General features: G+C 52.8%; 1 protein-coding gene across 1 annotated transcript in view; it reads left to right on the forward strand.

The window, feature by feature from the left end:
- Window positions 1–229: 229 nt before the first annotated feature.
- PIK3R5 (phosphoinositide-3-kinase regulatory subunit 5) overlaps window positions 230–20,753 on the forward strand; it is a 56,187-nt gene continuing 35,663 nt past the window's right edge. Inside the window, exon 1 of the mRNA XM_057423966.1 lies at window positions 230–335. The gene's annotated coding sequence lies outside the window, so the exon portion shown is untranslated. The remainder of the gene's footprint in view (window positions 336–20,753) is intronic.

Below are 20,753 nucleotides of genomic sequence, written 5' to 3' on the forward strand. Positions count from 1 at the left end.
GGGTAGGTGGGGGGTGGCTGACGGGATGGCACGCTGGATGAACAGCAGGGAGTGGGATGATGGAGGGGGGCATGGGCGGGTGAAGGGGTGTGGAGGGGAGGGTGGGTGCAGCGGCGGATGCCGCTGGTGCGGATGGCTCAGGGCGGGCCAGGCGGTGCCGGGACCGGGCGGTGCACACGTGTGGGGCGGTGCACACGTGTGGGGCGGGTCCCGCTGCAGCCCCGCCCCGGTGCTGCCGGTGCCGCCCGCCGGGAGCGGTGCGGGCTGAGCGTGGAGCGGAGCCCGGCGGGCGCGGCGAGGATGGGCTGGGAGCACCGGCGGCTGCCGCCCTGCAGGTGGGGGCCGGGGGGGTCTTGCACCCCTGATGCGGGGTAACCGGGGGCTCCGTGTTACCGGGGTGGCCGAGGGAGCGGGGGAGTGTTTGTACACCTGGCGTCAGCGGGGGGAGCGGGCGAGCAGGGGTTCCTTGTAACCGGGGTGTCCTTATAACGGGGTGTCCGTGCACTCGAGGAGTACCCGGTGTGCCGGGGGGGGGCTGTGCAGCTTTTGGGGGGTTACTTATAAACGGGGTGTCCAAGTAACAGGAGCGGGGATGAACCCGCTGTGACGGGGGGGGTCCGTGTGGCTGCGGGCTTCCACTTCAACCCAGCAGTGGGGTGTCCCCAGCCCCGGGGGAAGGGGGCGCTCTGCACCATGTCCCCCGGGTCCCCGCACAGCCTGTGGCTGTGCCCCTGCCCGAGAGGAGCCGAGGTCAGCCCGTCGGGGGGTGCACCCCGCTGCCCAGGTTCGTTCCGCGACCACACGCTTGCTTTGCTCTGCACTGCCCCATAGAGCTGCTGCGGGCCTAGGTGTGGGCCCAGCCTGGTCGCCGGGGGCCACCTGGCTGTCCCTGGGAAATCCCGGGGGCTCTCCAGCGCCCGGCTGCAGTTTCGGCAGCGAGTCACTGCAGCACGAGCTCTCCTGGCTGGGCTGGAGGCACCATCAGTGCTCTGTTGCTCCCGTCACCCTCGGCAGGGTCCCTGCAGCCCAAGCGGGTGGAGGTGTAACCCTTGGGAGGGCTCTGCTTTGGCAACAGGATGTGGTTTGGGATGTGACAAGCCCAGCAGCGTGTCATCCCTCTGGCATCAGAGCCTGAGCGTACTCCAGCCCTGAGATGTGCCTGTACTGCTCCATCACCAGCCTGTGCTGGGAGTTGTGCCTGTAGAGGAGCATCTTCCATTAGGTGCTTCTGTGGCCTTACGGGTGTCAACAGTGATGGAGGGTGCCTGAGGGCAGCCTGGCCTGCTGCCACGTTCACTGCTGCAACCACCGCCCCAAAGGATGTTTAGCTGCTTTGCAGGTTGTAAGCCCTGAGGGAGGAAAAGACAGGCTGATTCAAATCACTAACGAAAGTGCGAGAAAAGAGATTGCAGACCTTTGTTTTCATGTTTATTAAAACCTTGCTGCTGTTACCCCAGCACCCGTTAACTTTGCTAATGGCTTGGGTTTGGTGCTGCTGCTCTCAATGAAGCAAAACCATGCTCGGGCAGTTGCTGGTGCTGCTCCTCACCCTGCTATTGAAGGGGCCGATGCTCAACAGCTGCAGGTTTGTTGGTTTTGTTTTCCCATTTAGGTTAATTTCAGAAATGCAGAACCTGCGCACTGCAGGGACATGCAGGATGTCAATGCTTTAATTCTGTGTGTGTCAGAGGGCGAAAACTTGGATGGAATTGCAAATTGTTTCTGAAACATGGTTGCAAAGTGTTTTGGAGCTCGGTGCTGCTCAGATGAGAGCTTACACCTAGACAGATAAGAAGATAAAGAGCGAGAGCCCAGTGGTGGTGGCTGTGGTGGTTACCTTCCCCCGTTACAGTTGGAAGGCTCAGGCAGTGGATGAGCACATCCTTTGGAGCTGGGCTGGGGGATGCTTCACAGGTTTCTGAAAGGGATGCAGCTGATGCAGAGCCTGAGCTGCTGCACCAGAGGTCTGCCAGCTCCAGCCTTGTAGTGCTGTCCTGTGGGATTGAAATGGGGGGAGTTCGGAGTCTGCCTTTCCTGGTATCGTGTGGCCATCGCTCCTCTGCCCCCTGCAGCTCTGGAACCCAGTTGTGGCAAGAAGGGGTTGAAAAGTGTTGGAGATGCTGTAATAGCAGTGTGCGTTGATTTGGGATAGGGGTTGGGGCTCCTCACCACGGCCCTGTACCTCTGATACAGTAGGATGGTGCAGTCGGATGGTCCAGCTAGACAGTCCTTCTTTCACCCCCCCTGCAGATCAGGGCACCCCAGTTTGGAGCAAACCAAACCAAAACTGTCACATTGTGCCTTTCAGTGTAAAATTCACGTCTTCACTTTGACATCCAGCAAAAGAACTGAATCCAGACAAAAGCGTTGGCTGAGAGGGACTGTGCACTGCTCCCTGCGCTGCAGCAGCCCTTGGGGCAGTGGCTTTGCTGTCAGCAGGATGCTTCAGACCAGGCTGTGATACCCGCTCGGGGGCACGGGGACCGCTGCAGCTCACCTGGGGTAGTTTAAACTTCTCTTTTTCGGGTGACCGCTGAGCTGTTCCTGGCGTGATGGGGCTGCCCTGTTTTTGCAGTTATTTTGCAAGTGGGGAATTGTGCAGGAGGTTGCTGGGGGGGAGCTGCCCACGTGAGTGCTCCGAGGCTGGTTGTGAGTGATGGGAGGTTTCTCCTGTTGAATCTGAACTCTGCAGCCCTGCTCAGCCAGGGAGGTGTTTTGGGCTGGAAATGTCGCTCCTGGTTGCAGTGGAGGACTGTATGACCTGTGGGTGCAACCCAGGCTCTATAGATCCAGCTCGTGTTCTCTCCCTCCTCTCTACAAGGCTTCCCTTTTGCTTCCCTAAGAGGATCGGTATTGCAGGAATCCCCATCCTTATCTGTCATGGCTGGAGGTGGTGTGGGGACGTTTTTGTCACTGCCAGCCCTTTCTTTGCAAGCGTCCCACGCACCCAAAGCCATTGTTGGGGGGTCTCCAGGCAAACCACCCAAGGTTGTGTCCACCTTGCTCTGCATGTATTGGGTTGGGGTTGTTTACCTTCCCCAAAGCTCACCTGGTGACACGGGTGTGATACCTGTGAGCATCGCCTCGTGCTGCAGCCTGGAGGGGTGGTCAGGACCTGCTGGCACTGAGCCCTCTTCATTGGCCTCCTGGGTGGGAGCCTGGGGAGCGGCTGCAGCTCCCCAGCGCCTTTCCCAGCATGGGGACCAAAACCCAACGTTCCCGTTGTTCTTTCGTCTCTGGCCACCAATTAGCACAACATGAGAACTTGTCTCCCTGATGACACGTCTGTGTGACTCCTCGGATGCTGTAATTGCAGGGTTTTCAGCAGCCAGGGTGCGATGAAATGGTAATTGTGACTGTGTGTGCCGTGAAAGACGTGGCTCTTTGGTGAAGCTTAATTAGGAAATAGGGACGCTGTTGGGAATGGCTCTGTGATGCGATTTTCCTAATGAAAGCTACTGAATAGGCAGCCTTGTAATGAAGAACAGACTCGTGAGGGGCACTGCCAATTGCTCTTCTCTAGTGTTAATTTTGTATTTCCTCTCCATTGTTTCTAATACCCTCTTGGAAAAGCTTGAAGATAAAATGCTCTATTTTCTTACGCCTCGTATCCTGTTTGGCAAGCCGCGATTATAGCATGTGCATCTGGAATACATGAGTGGCCAGGCATGAGCTCCTTCAGACTTGTTAATCTCCGATTTCAAGCTCTGCCTCTGAAAAAGAAAAAAGGCAACTTCGGCTTGCGGTGGGACGATCCGTCCCTTATCAGCGTGGCGCAACGGGAGGTACCCGGCTGAGTTTGCAGATGTAACTGCAGAAGAGCTGGCTCTTTGGGTGTGAAGAGCAGGATGCTGCGGGAAGCGTGGTGGGGTTCCGTGGTCCAGCCTTGGCTGTGTTTGTCTCATGTCCTCTCCTTGCGCACGCGATTGCTGTACTTAACTGTGACCTGCCCCATCTGAGAGGTCCCCCGGGTTCCAGTCTCCTGCTGCTGAGGGAGTCCTGGGGCTGCTGTGTGGCTCAGCGCTCGCACCTGCACTGCACCGTTCCCGTAATGCGGGCTCCAGGCGGGCAGGGGAAAGCTCTGCAGATGGGTTCAGCCAACAGATGGGAGCGTGACCCTGCTGCAGAGTTAAAAGGGGAAATAGGAAAACGCTACCTGGGTGATGCTGTCCTGTGGCACTGTGACAAGTGAGAGAGGGTGGATTTAGATTGGAGATGGAGATGAGCTCTTAGGCAGAAGCTCTTCCTTATGAGGGTGCTGAGGCGCTGGCACAGGGTGCCCAGAGAAGCTGTGGCTGCCCCATCCCTGGCAGTGCTCAAGGCCAGGTTGGACACAGGGGCTTGGAGCAAGCTGCTCTAGTGGAAGGGGTCCCTGCCCGTGGCAGGGGTTGGAACTGGATGAGCTTTAGGGTCCCTCCCAACCTATACTATCCTATGATTAAGGTTTCTCGGTGCTGCAGGGGGATCATCTGCATTTGTAAGATAGATGGGGATGGGGCTTGGCTTTCCCTCCAATGCTTTGACCAAAACTGACCAAATTCCATCAGTGCTTGGGGTGGGAGCAGCTTAGGTGCTCCTAAAAATGATGCTGGTTCTTATTTTTGGGGTGCGTTTAAGCAGAAGTGAGCAGAGCCTGGCATGAGCAGCTCATGTGACAAGGGTGCCTGGGAATGGAGGTAGGTACTGGAGCATCGATTCCCTGGTCACAGTGCTGCCGGCTGCCTGGTGCTGCTCCATCCGAGCAGGAAGAGCTCAGCTTCAATTCCGTCCTGTGACTGTCCTTAGCACCTGCTGCAGTAGGGAATTCATCTTTATCCTGCGTTGAAGGGTTTTGTGCTCTAAAGGTATTTTCAGTACTGTGTTGCTTGTTCAGTGCCATGCTGTGTAAATGTGTGTGCATGGCTTCTGTGTGCACGCTTTAGGAAGGATGGTGTATTCTTGAGCTTGCAGAAGTGTTTTTCATCCCTTCCACAAAGGCTATTCTTTGTTGTCTCAAATTAGGATGAAACGCTTCCCCTTTCAGCTGCTTCCCCTATCGCTTTATGTCTATTTAAACCCACAGCTCGGAGGCTTCTCTGCACACAAGCTCTCATCCTTTCAGGTGGCATTTCCCTTTTCTCATTGTTTCTGGCAACCTGTACATGTGAAACTTCACAAATGTTTCTTCATTCTCGGAGTCTGTGTTAATAAACCTTGCAAATCAGTACCCACGCTCTCTGCACCCTCCACGTGATGGAGCTACAGCAGCTCTCGGCTACAAAGGCTTTGGAGTCTGACCAAGCAAACTCCAGCCTTGCAGACCCAGGCTGGACAGCATCCCTGCCGCTCCTCATCCCTATGCATGAATCTTGCTTATCTGAGAGGTCTTCTGCCTGAGGCTTGCCTCTCTGGATAAATTAGCTGCGTTGCAATCAAAGCCAACAAGCCTAATGTCCCCTAAGGACTGCTCATTAGGTGCAAATTGTTCCCAGTTTGTTCTGGTCTGAGTGATGGTGGGTGCTAATCGTTTAGGAAACTCAGATGAGGTGCAGGAATGGCTACATGGGTCTAAATCCACTTTTGCTGGTACAAAGCACGCTCAGCGCCTGGGGATCTTTGTGGTGGGCTCTGAGCTGACAGATCATGGTGCTCGGTTCAAAAGTGATGGCAGGATAGCAAGTATTTAATCACATCCTGCCTATTCCCTGTGGCCTCCAATTGGAACACCAGCGTGAATGTGATGCTTTAGGATGAAGGGAGTAGCCTTTGGCTCTGGAAACCGGGCACTTGCCACTTCTTAGGAGCTTGGCTTCTAGTGAAGAGCTGAGATGGACTGCCCCTGCAGGGACAAGGGCCCTGTGTGCTGTGATGCTCCTCCCTGTCATGGGAGGACAAGTGGATGGGAAGGGTTCAGGCTGTGTTTGCTGCATGGGCTCTTGCCCTCCTTGGTCCTGTGATGTGTGACTGGGGGGGTCTGGGGGCTTGGTCTGCATATGAGACACCCACTGGCTGGGGCTGTGCCAGTCTGACTGGAGGCACCTCAGAGAAGGGCTGCTCTCAGTGCCCCTCACAGCTGCCACAGCACCTTCTAATACAGTTACCAAGCTAGAATGGATGGGGAGTGGTGGGATAGGGCCTTTACACGAAGAAGAGGACACCTTTTGGCTTATCTTCTCCATGGTGTTTTGGGGTGATATGGATGTAGCTCTGATGGCTGTACGAGGCCAAAGGATGGTCCAGCTCAGGGCAAGTCCGGGGACTGGACCTCACTTGCTGTGATGGGACTGCCCTGAGCTCTCCGGTTCCAGCATCTTCCCTCTGTGCAACTTGCCATTCTTCACCTCTGCAGAGTCTGGCGCATCTGGGATGCAGCAGTGGCCTCCAGCACAACTTGAGCTTCTTCCTGGAGGTTAACGGAGGGTTTCGAAAGGTTCCATGCTGTAGGCTCATCAGTACCCTCTCAAGTGGCAAGTGTGGATGCTGCTGTGATATTTCAGTGCTGTGAGTTGTTTAAAGATGCTTGGGGGCTGCACAGCCTGGTGGGGTTGGCCATTGCTGCCTGTTCCACTGTTGGATGGATGCACACCTCTCCTTGGTCTGTCTCCTTGTCTGGAGACTTCCTTATCAATTGTAATGGTGTTACTGCGGTTGTTACTGACTCCTCTGGTCAAAGTAGGGCTCACATCCTTCTGTGAATCACAGTCCACTTGCCCTTGGCCCGAGGGGGATAGGGAACAGCCAAAACCATCCTTGCCACCATCTATCTGCTGTGGTGCTGCAGCCAGCGGTGCTGGAAGTAAATGGAAGGTTTTGGGCAACCAAGCCAGGGACTGAAAAGGCTCCCGAGTTCCCAGCAGGGCCTCCACAATGGCAGGAAGCAACTTCTAAAGCTTCCTTTGGATACACAGGGCCTTGGGGGAAAGATTTACTTGCTTGTTTATGCTGTAAGTTAATCTATTTAGTGGGTTTGGGATTAAAGCTCACAAAAAGCCTTCTGAAATGGTCACGCTGCTTGTTTGTAGTGCTTTGTCTCTCACTCACTTTGTTTCACAGCTGGAGGAGTTTAGCAGAGGGAGCCAATTGACATCTCCCCTGTAAACTTGTTTTTCCGAATCGGCTGAAGGAATTAGCATCAGCTCTTACTGTCCTTCACTGCAAGGGAGCTGCGGGGGCAAAAGGCAGCGTGGGGCAGAAGTTGGGGTCCCCTCTGGGAGGGACCCTTCGTTGTGTGTGCTCTGTGCCACTTTGCTCGGTTGCAGGTTGCCCCGTGGACTTAACTGGAGTTAACAGACGATTTTGCAATGGCAAAACCCACAACAAACCAAACCCAAACTCCCCAAACCCCAGCACCTCTCCACGTGAGCCAGTGCAGCAGAATAGGGAGCAACATGATGCATTTTTTTAGGGGGAAGAAGTCCTAGGAAGCGTTTGGAGCGGTACAGGGAAGTGCTGGGTCCGTGGAACAGAGAATGGCTGATGAGAATTTTTCATGGTGTCGTGGTATCGTTTCCCTTTGTGTCTGGTGCTATCCTAAACGTGATGATGCCACCCACGTGTAACCTGGCACAGTAAAAATGGATTCTTCCCAAGAAGAATCTCCAAAGAAGCCACATGTACACAGCAACTGCTGTAGAAAGCATGTGGGACAGCTGGAGTTGAGGTCCATGCCTAGAGGTAGTAGGTGCTGGGCTCCCTCCCAAGCTGAAGGCTTCACTGCAGCATCTTCAGCTTGGGAGGGAACTCATCATCTTCAGCCTCAGTGAAGTCTTCAGCTTGGGAGGGAGCTTAGTGCCTGCTACGTCTGGGCATGGACCTCAACCCCAGGTGTCCCATATGCTTTTGGGAGAGTTCTGAGCATGGAAATACCTGGAGTCTTGTCTGCTTTGCCTCCTCTGAGTGGCAACACCTGCAATAGGGATGTCTCCTTGTGGTCTCGTCCCACCAGGTTGAACAGTCACCGTAGGGAGTGTTGGGAGGAACCATCTAATGCTCTGTCATGTCCTTCACTTCCCTCTCTTTCCACACTTTCCTAGCTGGGGAAACACCTTCCCCCCTCCCCTCTAAATGATGCATTTGCTGTTTTCATGTTTTCCCCTGGTCCTCCCCTGTGACGCAGCCACTTCTCTGCTGAAATTCCACCTTCCCTGAAGAGCAGCCCTGGAGTTTCCATTACAGCCAGGCTGTGCCAAACACCAGCGCTGCCTCCAGCCTGAATCTTCTTGGGACTTGACTGTGATGTTGGGTGAAACTTCAACCCTCACTGTTGTGATAAAGACTGATACAAGCTAAAATTAATTCTTGCATCATGTGGCAAGGGTTTTTTGTAATTGGTGCCAGGAACAAGTATGTTTCCTGCCTGAAAAACGAGCATAACTAACTGCTCTTCACTTACCCTGACAGGTATGTGCCATTTATGCTGGCTTTTTGAAGAGAAAAAGAGGCATTTCTGACCCTAGCTGAGCTTTGCCAAGCCCCCAGAGCCCATTGAGCGGGTGGTGGTTGGGTTGCTGGTGTCACTGCGCCCATCGCAGGCTGGCTGAGGGCAGTGCGTGTGTGCCACGGAGGTGCCGCGGTACTGCCGGCTGCGGGGCACTTGAGGCAGGGCTGCTACTGCCAGTGCGAGCGGGACAGGGAATGGGCTTGGCTCTGCTCTGCCCGGCCTTGGTCTCGTGTGTCTGAAGGTGAGCAAAGCGTTGATGAAGGGGAGATAAAAAGAAGCACAGGGTAGGGCTGGAATTTCTTTCCTTTCCCCCCCCTTTTCCCTTTCCCCCCCTTTTCCCTTCCCCCCCCTTTTCCCTTTCCCCCCCTTTTCCCTTCCCCCCCCCTTTTCCCTTCCCCCCCCTTTTCCCCCCTTTTCCCTTCCCCCCCTTTTCCCTTTCCCCCCCTTTTCCCTTTCCCCCCCTTTTCCCCTTTTGTTTGCTTTTTCCCTTTTTTCCCCTTTTTCCCTCCCCCTCCTTTTTTTCCCATTTTTTTTCCTTTTCTGGAAGTTACTGTTCTGTGTCAAGATGTACTTCACAATGGTGAAATCCAAGACTTTCACAGACCTCTGTAGCTGATCATCTGCCTTGAGGCAGGAGGATTGAAAAGGTAATGGGGACTGAGTGCAGACTGAAAGGGCCATCAGGGCAGGAGGGGCTGCTGAGGGTCTCTCCCTGGCCTTGGGGCAGGGACCTCTCCCTCTCCCATTAAGTCTGTTGCTGCTTTTTCTGCCTTTAAGGGCAGGGGCACTGTTAACCCTCTTCCCTTTTACAGCAGCATTGTTGCTGTGATTGAGTTTATCCGTTTCCCACCCCAGCAGAGCAGGGCATATTTACTCCCTGTCCTTCAATTTGAAGCTTGTCCGTCAGCATCTCCAGGAATGGGATTTCTGAAGTTTTCTTCAGAAACCAAGAAGTGATAGACCTTATTCCAACAGCATTAGGGAGTCACAATCCTCCTTGTTTCAATTCCCAAAGCTCAACTGCAGCAGTTCAAGAATGCTGTGTTATAGGAGCTAAAAGTAATGGAGGTGAAGGGTACAGTGTGTGTGTGTGGGGGGGGGGTTAGCTGGAAATGGAGATGAAAGCAGCATCTTGTCAATGGTAAGAGCATCTCTGGTTGAAAGGACCTGCAGTGAGTCACTGGGCTTGCATAGAGAAGTGTTTTTTGGAGAGAGAATGTACCATTGCAACTGCGGTGCTTGGTGGGACTAATATAGAGATTTGTATTTCCCAGCATCAGAATACACCAGGGCTTTAAAGGGGGAACGAGTGGAATTCCCCCATTGTCTGTTTGTCAAGAAAACTCTAACTCCTGTCCTGCAAAATGGTAATCATACAAAAGGACATGTTAAAAACAAGTCAAGAGGAAGTCTCAGTGTGCAGGATGGGTGCTGGGGAGGTTGCAGACAGTTCTGCACTGGACGTTTCAGTCTCCCTTCAGCATTGCTGCTAGGGTCTAACACTGGCCATGGTCTCCACATAGCTGCTCCATTCACACTGCAGCCTCACAGCAAAGCCCCAGAATAGTTTGCAAGTGTCTTCAGCTTTTGTGAGCCTGCGATGGGTCCCAGGCTGCTGCTGTTCAGGAAATGCAGAGTTAGTTCATTCAGGCCTGAATGTGGAAGTCACAAACCTCAAAATGACCGGCTTGAGCTCAGGTCAGGCGCGATGCAAAATGCTTTAATCCCCACCCAGTTGCTGTTGAGTATCTGTCTTTGGGAAGTCCCTTGGATTCATCTACTCCTGATCAGTGTTAAGGAGTGTTGAGGATGGTGCCGTGTCCCCTCTGCAAATTACATACCTGAAAGGCTGAACGTGGCACCTACCTCTGATGAGCTGGTGCTGTTCTCATGCTCTCCCACCAGTTCCTATGAGACCCCAGAACTGGAAAGCTTTCAGGTGCCTTCCAACACAAACCAGTCTGGGATTCTATGAAGAGTTACTGTGTGTATGAATAAGCCCTTTCTTGGACATAAGCATGGTGCACCTCACCTAGCCATCAGCCAGCTCTGGATGGCTTAATTTCATCTTAATCCTTGTCACGATAAAGCATTTTGCAGGCAGGTAATTGCACATTCTTTAGATGATGGTGAGTAGTGACTTGGTGTAGGTCCCGTATCCCCCAGTGGTTCTCTCTCCCTCTCTGATCAGCTGGAGGGGAGCCAAGTTATCCTGCTTAATCCACTTACCCAGCAGGGATGTCCTGCTCAGCAGTGCTGAAACCTGAGTGATACCTTCTCTTGGTCCACTGCTTTGAGGTTACAGCAGGTTATTGCTATCAATGCTGTCTGTGCATGCAGTGGGAAGGGTGAGAAGTCCTGTCGCAGCCTGACAGACTGATGCTTCCTTACCAATAGCTTTTACCCACTGGAGGAAGCTCTGGCAGAAGAGAGGCTGGTTATGGTGGGGTCAGGTGATAAATTAGTTAAGGAATGATCTAGATGGCTCAGTACAGTGAATTTGCCCACAACTGACACAATCTGCCAGAGTCTGGCACATCAACTGACAACTTGTCTTCACCAGCCATTGAAAAGGGCAGCTCCATCTCAGGTTATAGCTATCTCTATCATCTGAAAGGCTGAGGCTGCATGTGTCTGTTGAGGAGTGTGAATGGCCACTGATGCCAAAGTGCAGACAAATTTTTGTAGCAGTTTATCCCAGAAAAGCAAATGTTGACCACCCCTGATTTTTTTTTCCCCCCATAACCCATCAGACTTGATGACTCATCAGCTTTGCAAACCCATGAGTGTCCTTCTAGGAATTCTATGGGACAACATGCCCATAGAGCTCCCCCTGCTCCAGGTTTTACTGTCTGTGAGGATTTGGTCCATCTATGAAAGTAAATTCTCCCTTTTTGCTATGAGGAGATGCAAGCATTTGTGCTCAGAGCTCTTGAAGATGGCAGATCTTGTGATGGCTCTTCTATGTTCTCTCAGTAACTCCCAGCGAGGTATATGTTGTGGATGTTGTCTTTTGACCTTGGCACTGTCAGTATGTGTATGCCAATTAATGCACTGTAATTCCTGTACTAGCAGATATAAGCTCTAAAAGTATTTAGAGGTGCCTCTCTGGTGATAAGGCTATGGCAGTAAGTTTGAAGCAGGGAGCAGGTTAAGACCTGATCCACTCTTTAGCTGTGCCATAAAAGCTTCTGGCAATGGGGCTTCTCAAACTCTTTGGGGAACAGAGGCAGGAGATTTTGCCCTTTAGGTGGGGATGACTTTTCAGTTGGTGTCAGCAGAAAACCAAGCTTTTGTGGCTATAAGGAAAGCTGCCTAGGTATGGAGTGATGCTTGAATCTGCCATCCAAACCGGAAGACAGACCCAAGCTGCTTGGGAAGGGTGTAAGTCCTGTCCCCCGTGACCATGCTGAGCAAATGGGGAGAAACTGGTTACAAATGGTGGAAAGAGTCTTTCCTTCAGAACTTGGCTGTGGTCAGTTGGTTTGTAGTTGTTCCTTTAGCATCAAGGTGGGAAGAGTCCGGTTCCATGAATGTGCGGGGAGGAGCAAGTCTCTTGGCTGCTCTTGATCTGCTCATTCCCATCACAAGATGGTGGTACATGGCTGTGGGAAGGGGTTGAGGGAACTGACCCTTATGGAGCCTATAAGAAAGATGGGGAGAGACTTTTTAGCAGGGCCTGTTGCGACAGGATGAGGGGTGGTGATTTTAAACTTCAAGAGGGAGATTCAGGCTGGATGTGAGGAAGGAATTCTTACACTTAGGGTGGTAAAACACCGGCACAGGTCACCCAGAGAGGTGGTGGATGCTCCATCCCCGGAGACATTCAAAGGCCATGCTGGATGTGGTTCTGGGCAACCTGACCTAGTTAAGATGTCCCTGCTCATTGCGGGAGGGTTGGACTGAATGAACGGTGAAGGTCCCTTCCAACCCAAACCATCCTATGATTCCATGACCCCCTTCAAAGAAGAGAGGGTTCCAGGTTTGCTTGAGCCCAGCCTAGCCATGTGCGTTGTCATTTAGGGGAGTGCAGAAAGTCATTGCTTGGACCTGGACTGCAGCTTCCATGTGTCTTTCCTGTGTCGGCCTCTCTGTTGCTGAGCCACACGCCCTGCGCCGGTATCTTGCAGCCCTGCGTGCACGCGGGGACAGCCCGGTTATTTCTGACCAGACCATTTGTGTGTAGTCTTTATTTTTGTGTTTTCTTGAACACGACTGTTGAGTTTCCTGGAACTGCTGGGCCCAAAGCAGAGCCCTTTGCATGTTAACAGCCTCACAGGTTGCTTGCGCAGCGTGGCGGGTGCCACGTGTGGTTCTCGGATGTGGCAGGAGAGTGAAATCATCGTCCAGAATAGGAAACGGTGGCACAACTTCCCCCCGGCTCCAGAGCACTTCTCCTTTTGGCACCAGCACACGGGAAGCTGAAGTAAGACCTCTCACGAATGCAGAAGTGTGGGCTGCTCTTGGAAACCATCTTGATGGATGATCCCGCGGTGGAGCCCTCGGCTCTGCCTGGTGGGGAGGGGTACGTGTTTGTGTGGATGGATTCAGCGCATGGTTTGTGGCTTCCCCTTCAGAAGGGAAGTCTACTTGGTGCGGCACAAGAGGCAGAGGATGGGTGGGCTGCGGGCTCTGCAGTCTTCATTCCAGTGAGTTGCCTTCTCTAGTTCTCCTGCCCTTGGGAGCTAGCAGTCCATGTCATTGCTTGCCCCTGTGTTGTCTTAGGTTGCAACCCTGCTTGTGGCATGTTGCTTAATCCCACAAGGATTATTCCCACTTTCTGTGATTGATTGTCTTGTGCTGTTGGACAGGGAGAGCCATCATGCAGGTCCTGGCTGTGCTTGCTTGGATGCTGTTTGCCACTCATACAGCTTCCGCTGGGAAGGGTGCCAGGGTTTTGGCTGGAATTTTCTTTGACCTCATTTGATTACCAAATCCTGCGTGCTCAGCAGGAGGGCAGAAACACCACAGGAAAGCAGCACATGCAAAAAATAAATGGAGCCAATGCATTTCCAAATACACAAATGACTTCCCAAGGTTACATGGCAGATCCTGCAGTAGACCCCCAAGCCCACCCACAGAATCCCTGAGAACAACTCAGCCCTGGGCTCTCTGAGGACATGTGGACATGTGGGGGAAAGTAGATGTGGTTAAAGGGCATATTATGGATGAAGATGACTGAGGGTCAGTCACTTTGCCCCTATGGGCTCCTTGGTCCCACATACAGCTATAGCAGAACTTTCCTCCTCCAGACTGTGCTGCTGCTGCAGCAGCTCCTGAGGCTTTGGAGTGTCTGGTGTAAGGAAGAGCATGCAGCCCCACTGAGGAGAGCAGCTTCTGCATCTTTACCCTGTCCTGGTGTCTGCTGGAGCATGATGGTCTCTATTTAGAGTGAGGTTGGAGGGCCTGTTAGAAAAGGTCTGGTTGGGAGCATTGTCTAGAGAGGAGGTGCTGTCACCAGTGTTGGCTGTGAGAATAGGCAGCATGGAGCAGTTGTGAGTCCAGCACTAGAGCTGATCCTTTGTGTAAGAGAAGGACTAGATATAAGATTATGGAATACAGCTATAATTATGGAATATATACACACAGAGACGTAAAGTTTGTAGTCCTGGTTAGAGGTATCTGACCAGTCCTGTGGGTATCATTGACATATTTCAACAATGCAGAAGGCCCTGATCTAGATCATCTGCTGCTGGAGGACTGAACTTCCACAGGTAGGGCTGTTCTGCTCTCCAGGCTGAAATGGGCTCAGGGCATGGGCTAAATCATGTTCAATTTGGGCAGATAAGAAAAGTATTTTCAGGTTTTGCCTGTCTTGGGGTTGCTAATAAGAGAAGCTGGGATTCAGCTACTGTCACCTGCTTGGTTAGGTCCTGAATCTCTATCCAAGACAAATGGCTGCAGATTTTTGTCTAAGAGGGTGAGGGTCAGCTCCAGCGTGGATAGCATCTCCCTGGTGATATTTCACCTTGAACTGGAGCTTTTTGTCTTTGAAAGACAAAGCAAAGCCGGAAGAGTCACCTTCATCTGGGCGTGATAATAAAGCCCAACTTGAGTGCTGTGGGGCCAGATTTCCAGCTCTCGGTGCAGTCACAGTGTTTGTGCTGTGTGGTTTGATTGCAAACAGGCAGAGCAGCTCTGCCATGATGTGAACACGGTTATTTGGCCTATTCAGACACTGTTTCTTAGTATCCAGATTACTGCTGAAATTCTAAGGGGATGTCTTGTGATGGTACGATGGAGATTATGATCTGTTGGATTACTTTGACAGTTGATTTAACCCCAAATTTCAGATCTCAGCAGGCAGCCTAGTCTGTCCTTTCTGGGGATGCTGCTGTGCTTTAGGAGTGGTCACAGGAGTTGGATACATCAAATAGATGAAGCAAAGTCTTTGACACCAGAATTGTTACTGGGGGCAGGTTTTGTGTGTACAGGACTGCACTTTCTTCCCAAAGCCAAGGTCAGGAGGTTGATGCATGCACACTGTGTGCCTGCCTCCGAACCCCCCCAGTGAAGGTGCATGGAGGGCAGGCAGCAACCTGGAGCTGGTTGTCTTGGGTCCCCTTTGGGGTGAGCTCCTTGTGTGCCAGGTGATGCTTTGTGCTGGGAGTGAGAAACTCCTCCAGCCTGTGGGTTCTTCGTTTTGCTCTAATTTTAACAGCCGCGCTTGGGGTGAGTTCTTTGAAGCCTTAATTGCAATTATGGATCTTCCTCTGTTCCCAGGTCTGCCCTAATTGGCTTCCTGTGAGAATTTACAAAGCTGCTAAAAACAAAACTGCTGGTTTTGTGTGGGACTTGGTGGCGTGAGATTCCTGAGCCCAAATAAAACTCAGCTCAGCCGAGGCTTCTCGTGCTGCTGCCATCAGACCCATGGCCAGACGCTCACAAGGGTGGCATTATACCAAGCGTAAGCTGATTTACATGCTTGCATTCTCAAAGTGCTAATCTATTTTGATTTTTTTTCTTTCCTCTCCCCTCTCTGTTTCTTTTCAGCCCTCTAATCTCCTGCGATCCCTGCCAGGTTCCCAGCTCCTTTGGCTGGAATAGGCCCCAGCTAAATCCTTTATCTGTCTATTTGGCAACCCTGGGCGAAGTAGTTAGCAAACGAATGACACTTTTTCCCGGCTCATTAATTAGATTTACTGAGCTGAGTGGTTGCTGCTGTAATAGTCTGGACAAGGCAGTTCTGTATTTGGCTTCTTAGGAATTTGGGGTTGAAAAAAGCAGAGCTCCAAGGCAGTTCTGGTACTTGTGGTCGGATCCGCAGTTCCCCTGGGTGTGCTACCATTGGGAACACGTGTTTTTCTCATGCATAGCTGTATTGCCGCTGTTTGCGGCTCCCTGAACAGTTCTGATTGTGTGTCATTGGTTTACTGCATGAAAAGTTTGAGGATGGGTATCTGGGTGCTCTGCTCTTGAGGAGCCCGGAGCAGGATGTCATGGTTAAGGCAAGTGGTTCTTGTGGGTTAGAAAGAACCTTGTGAAATACTGGTATGCTTTTATGTGTGAGCTATGCTATTTGACATGTCCTGCTCTGTCAGCCTTTCCTGCCAGGGTTATAAAGGGGATTGTGAAGGCTACATTAGGAAATAAACATGACGGGATAGAAGAAAACTGGGGATCTACAAGAAACCTGGAGAGGGGCTTTGGACAAGGGATGTAGGGACAGGCCAAGGGGAATGGCTTTAACCTGCCAGAGGGGAGACTGAGCTGAGCTCTTAGGCAGAAGCTCTTCCCTGTGAGGGTGCTGAGGCGCTGGCACAAGGTGCCCAGAGAAGCTGTGGCTGCCCCATCCCTGGCAGTGCTCAAGGCCAGGTTGGACACAGGGGCTTGGAGCAAGCTGCTCTAGTGGAAGGTGTCCCTGCCTGTGGCAGGGGTTGGAGCTGGAGGAGCTTTAAGGTCCCTTCCAACACAAACCAGTCCAGATTTTGATTTTTCTGTCACTGCTTTGGAGCCAGTGGCCAATGGAGCTGCAGCAGGAGCCCCTGCCCCTCCTGCTGAGGGAGGAAACAAGCACAGAGAGGTCACTCACCACGCCATGGCACCGTAGCTCCTGGTTTCTATTGCAGACTTTCGGTTCCCTTTGTAACCACCAGACAGCACAGTCTTCTCAGCTCAAGGTCTGAGCGCTCCAGGAGGGAGGCAAGTGCTGGGGTCTTGTCATCTGCTGCACCCTTGGGATGCAGTGCCAGGGCACTGGGGCACCCTGCGGAGGCTTATGGTGCTTGTCATGTTGTGTGCTGCTGTTGCTGTCATCCCATTCACAAGGGCAACTCTAACATGGAGACACCAGAGTGGGGGTCAGCGTGCTTGGGGACACAGGGAGCGGGGTGTCCCCAGAAAAGGAGCAGCAGTGCTAAGCAGGGCACAGTTTAAGCTCATTTGTAGGGGGCACTTTGTCGATATAAACATCTGAACCAAAAATTACTTGCCCAGGGTTGGATGTGTCTCACTCGCTTGGCCTCCTCCAGTCCTGCAGATCTTGCAGGATGTGGCTCTGCTTGTCTCCAATTCCTCAAGACTGCCAAGGCTTTCCCTATAGAAGGGGACACAAGGCTGAGTCCCTTTGCCTGTGTTCAGTTGAACATCTGACCTGGTTGGTCAGATGCTGTGGCTGGTGCTGTGTGCTCTGAAATGGCACCTCAGCAAGGTGACCTTGCTCCTCTCCTGAGCACGGCCACAGTGATGGAGGCTCTGTGCAGACTTGTGGCTGCTTCAGCCCATGCCCGGTGCAGGGTCTGCCCCATCAGCTGATGTCACTGGATGTGAGAGGGTCTGGTCCCCTTTTCCTGGTCCTTGCATCCCCTGTCACTGTTGAGAGCAGTGGGGTGAAGTGAAAACTCGTGCTCATGGAGAGGAGTCAATGCTTTTAGCACAGGCTTCCTGAAGTCCATGTTAACTTCTATTGTACTGCGTCCAACAGGAGACAACTGTTTAAAGAACTGAAGGGCAGCTGTAGGCAAAACCAAACATGGATGCTACATGTGCTCTCTAATCTCAATACCCTGTCTGCTAAAAGACAACTGAGCTGGTGCAGGGCCTGGAGCACAAGTGTGATGGGGAATGGCTGAGGGACCTGGGGGGTTCAGTGTGGAGAAGAGAAGGCTCAGGGGGGACCCGATGGCTCCCTACAAGTGCCTGAGAGGAGGATGGAGCCAGGAGGGGCTGGGCTCTGCTCCCAAGGAACAAGGGATGGGACAAGAGGAAACGGCCTCAAGCTGCACCAGGGCAGGTTTAGATGGAGCTGAGGAACAATTCCTGCCCCAGAGGGTGCTCAGGCATTGGAACGGGCTGCCCAGGGCAGGGCTGCAGTCACCGTCCCTGCAGGTGTTCACAGTGTGGGGACGAGGCCTCAGTGCCATGGGTTAGGGGTGGCCTCGGCAGTGCTGGGCAAGGGTTGGACTTGAATCATCAAGGTCTTTTCCAACCCAATTGATTCTATGATTCAAATTGTGCTGGGTTGGCTGATAAAAAGCCAGACACTGGTGATCTGTAATAAGGATCACAGGGCAGACCTGCAGCAGTTACTGGAGGCAGTTTTGTAGGCAAAGAGCTGGGGGAGGAGAGCAGAAGTAGCTGTGAGATGTCAGAAAGCTGAGACCTGAAGCAATTTGCACTTAACCCACTTGAGAGCTGCCCTCCCAGAGAGTGGCAGTTGTTTATCTGCCAGGGACCCACCGCTGCTAGAAGCAAATTGTCACCTCATTCTGCTAAGGGCAGAGGGGTCAGGCTCACTGATGAGACAGGTCCTTGCACCCCCCCATTTAATCTGGAGGGCAGAGTGTATTCCCGAAGGGAGGTGAGCTTCCCAGGGAGGTGTGCCCATCACTTCTCCGGGTCTTTGATCCCTCCTGGGGGTGGCAGATGCGAGACAGAAGCTTGAACTGTCAGAATAACCTCCCAGCGATGTTGAAATCACGTTTTGAAGTTAAAGCAGAGAAACAACGAGAGCTCCCTGAAGCAGGAAAGGAGGGGGATAGGAGCTGCCAGCTGGGGGTGCTGGGGTGGGAAGCCCATGGATCTGCTCGGAGCATCCTAAGGCTGTGTGCGAGTGGAGCAGAGTGGCCTCACCTTGCTGACTTTTCCCAGAGGCACCCTCGGAACCAACACAGTCCCCAGTGATCGGCTGAGCTCAGGTGTGACCCGAGCTGAGTACTGTGGGTGAAATGGAAGGGGCGGAAAAGCACAGAAAAAATGTGGGGACTGGATTTTACAGCAGCTCCGAGGGCGAAATGCTTGGGTTCAAGAGGCTGTCGGGACGCTGGCCTGGCCCCGTCTTCCTGGGTGACCTGTGTAAAGTCACTTTGCCTTTCCCCATCAGCCTCGGCTCCCCATCACTGCAGGGCAATAGTGCGGTTTTCTTTCTCAGGACAGCGATTTGAGGATAACGTCTAAGTGTGGCACAGAGGGAATGGGGGGGGTGTGTGTGTGTGAATAATTTCCAAAGATCACAGCTCTTGGGAGCTGGTGCTAATCTGGGCTTTGGGAATCAAGGTTTCAGCCTTGGGGCTGTCACATGGTTTCTCAAGCACAGCCTGGAAACTGCAGTTTTTAATGTCTAACAGCCATGAAAGCACTGGGGCTGTTCCCATTGGAAGGGACCTTAAACTTGGGACGCAGTTCCAACCCCTGCCACGGGCAGGGACACCTTCCACTAGGGCAGGATGCTCCAAGCCCTGTGTCCAACCTGCTCTTGAACACTGCCAGGGATGGGGCAGCCACAGCTTCTCTGGGCACCCTGTGCCAGCGCCTCAGCACCCTCACAGGGAAGAGCTTCTGCCTAAGAGCTCATCTCAGTCTCCCCTCTGGCAGGTTAAAGCCATTCCCCTTGGCCTGTCCCTACAGGCCCTTGTCCAAAGCCCCTCTCCAGGTTTCCTGCAGCCCCTTCAGGCACTGGAGCTGCTCTCAGGTCTCCCTGGAGCCTCTTCTGCAGGCTGAACCAGCCCAGCTATTTTTTCCCCTCTCTTTATGCAGCTCTCTGATGAAGCAGCATGTGTCCCATGATCCATTGGAGGGGTTCTGCTCAAACCTGAGCTCCTCACAGGGCTCTAATGCATCACCCTGATCTGCAGCTGCTCCAGGTTGTGGCTGTGGTTAGCATGATTATGGGTACTGCTGAGCACAGTTGGGAATGGAGGAAAGGATGATGGGAATGGAGAAGTGTGAGGCTGGCACACCTATTGTGAGGGTGCAGGATGGAAGAGGGGAACCCACAGGCTTGAAACCAAGGTCAGCATCTTCAGTGCCAGGCATGAAGAGGAAGATTGGGCCAGTGATGGTTCTGGTGGCTCAGTCCTGGTTTGCTAAAAGCACAGCTTGTAGCCCGGTGCTCCTCAGGGAGCTGCAGTACTGGGTCTGTGAGCTGCAGCTGGGCTGTCACTTGCTCCCATCTGTGCCTGTGGCCTGGGGCTGGGCAGGCTCATGCTTTCAGTAGCTGCTGTCACAGGGTGCTGTCACCCTCAGCCCCACACTAGCCCAGCCCAAAACACTCCTGTTCCCCGCTGTGTGGGGGATGTGGCTGGGCTCAAGGGTGTCAGCGCTGCCATGGGGTCAGTGTCCCATGTCCTTTGTGGTGCTGCTGCATCCGGGGACTAAAGGGCTTTAACTGGCCTGTTGGGACCCAAACCCAAGGAACATCAGATGCCCAAGCTGCTATGAGCCACAGTGGCTCTTCGGCCACTGTTCGTCCCTCTGTATTGGTGAGAGGAGGACCCTGGTGATGAGTCCATGAAGGGTATGACCCAGAGGTCTTCACTAGCAGTATCCTCCTGATGAAACCCAGTCACATCCGCCTCGCGTTTGAGACTCAGAGGAGACTTTGTCCCGTGGGACAATAGGAGGATTTCAGTCCCATCAGCAGCAGACCCTGCGTCAGCTCCAGCTACACCCCTGTAGTTACCTTTGGCAATGAGGACATGCTTGGATGAGTTTGCTCATCGGCTCCCCACCCATCATCACTTGATCCCCTATTCCAGAGTGGAGAGCTGATGGCAGACCTGCTTCGTCCCAGCAACCATATCGCTGCTAACAGCCCCAGATGTGTGAGGATTGTAGTGCACAGGGTGTGCCTTCATACCAGGGGTGTTAACCTCTGCTCCAATTCAGCTTAAAACCAAAGGGTGTAGAGGTTAATCTGATCATGGTTTGCTTGTTTTTTTTTTATTAGATAAGCCTATTAGATAAGCCTCTGTTTTTTTTATTAGATAACAAAATTCAATGGCATGGAGCATTGGGCTGGTTCTTCCTTCAGAGCAATCCCCAGGTCATTCAGAGCAGGTATTGCCATTGCACCACTTTAGAACAAAGGAAGAAAACAGAGACAAAACTGAAAACA

Source organism: Pezoporus wallicus, unplaced genomic scaffold (genome assembly GCF_028554395.1).
Source record: "Pezoporus wallicus isolate ANWC-B61680 ecotype Strahan unplaced genomic scaffold, APGP_CSIRO_Pwel_v1 contig_7876, whole genome shotgun sequence".
NCBI classification, from domain to species: Eukaryota; Metazoa; Chordata; class Aves; order Psittaciformes; family Psittacidae; genus Pezoporus; species Pezoporus wallicus.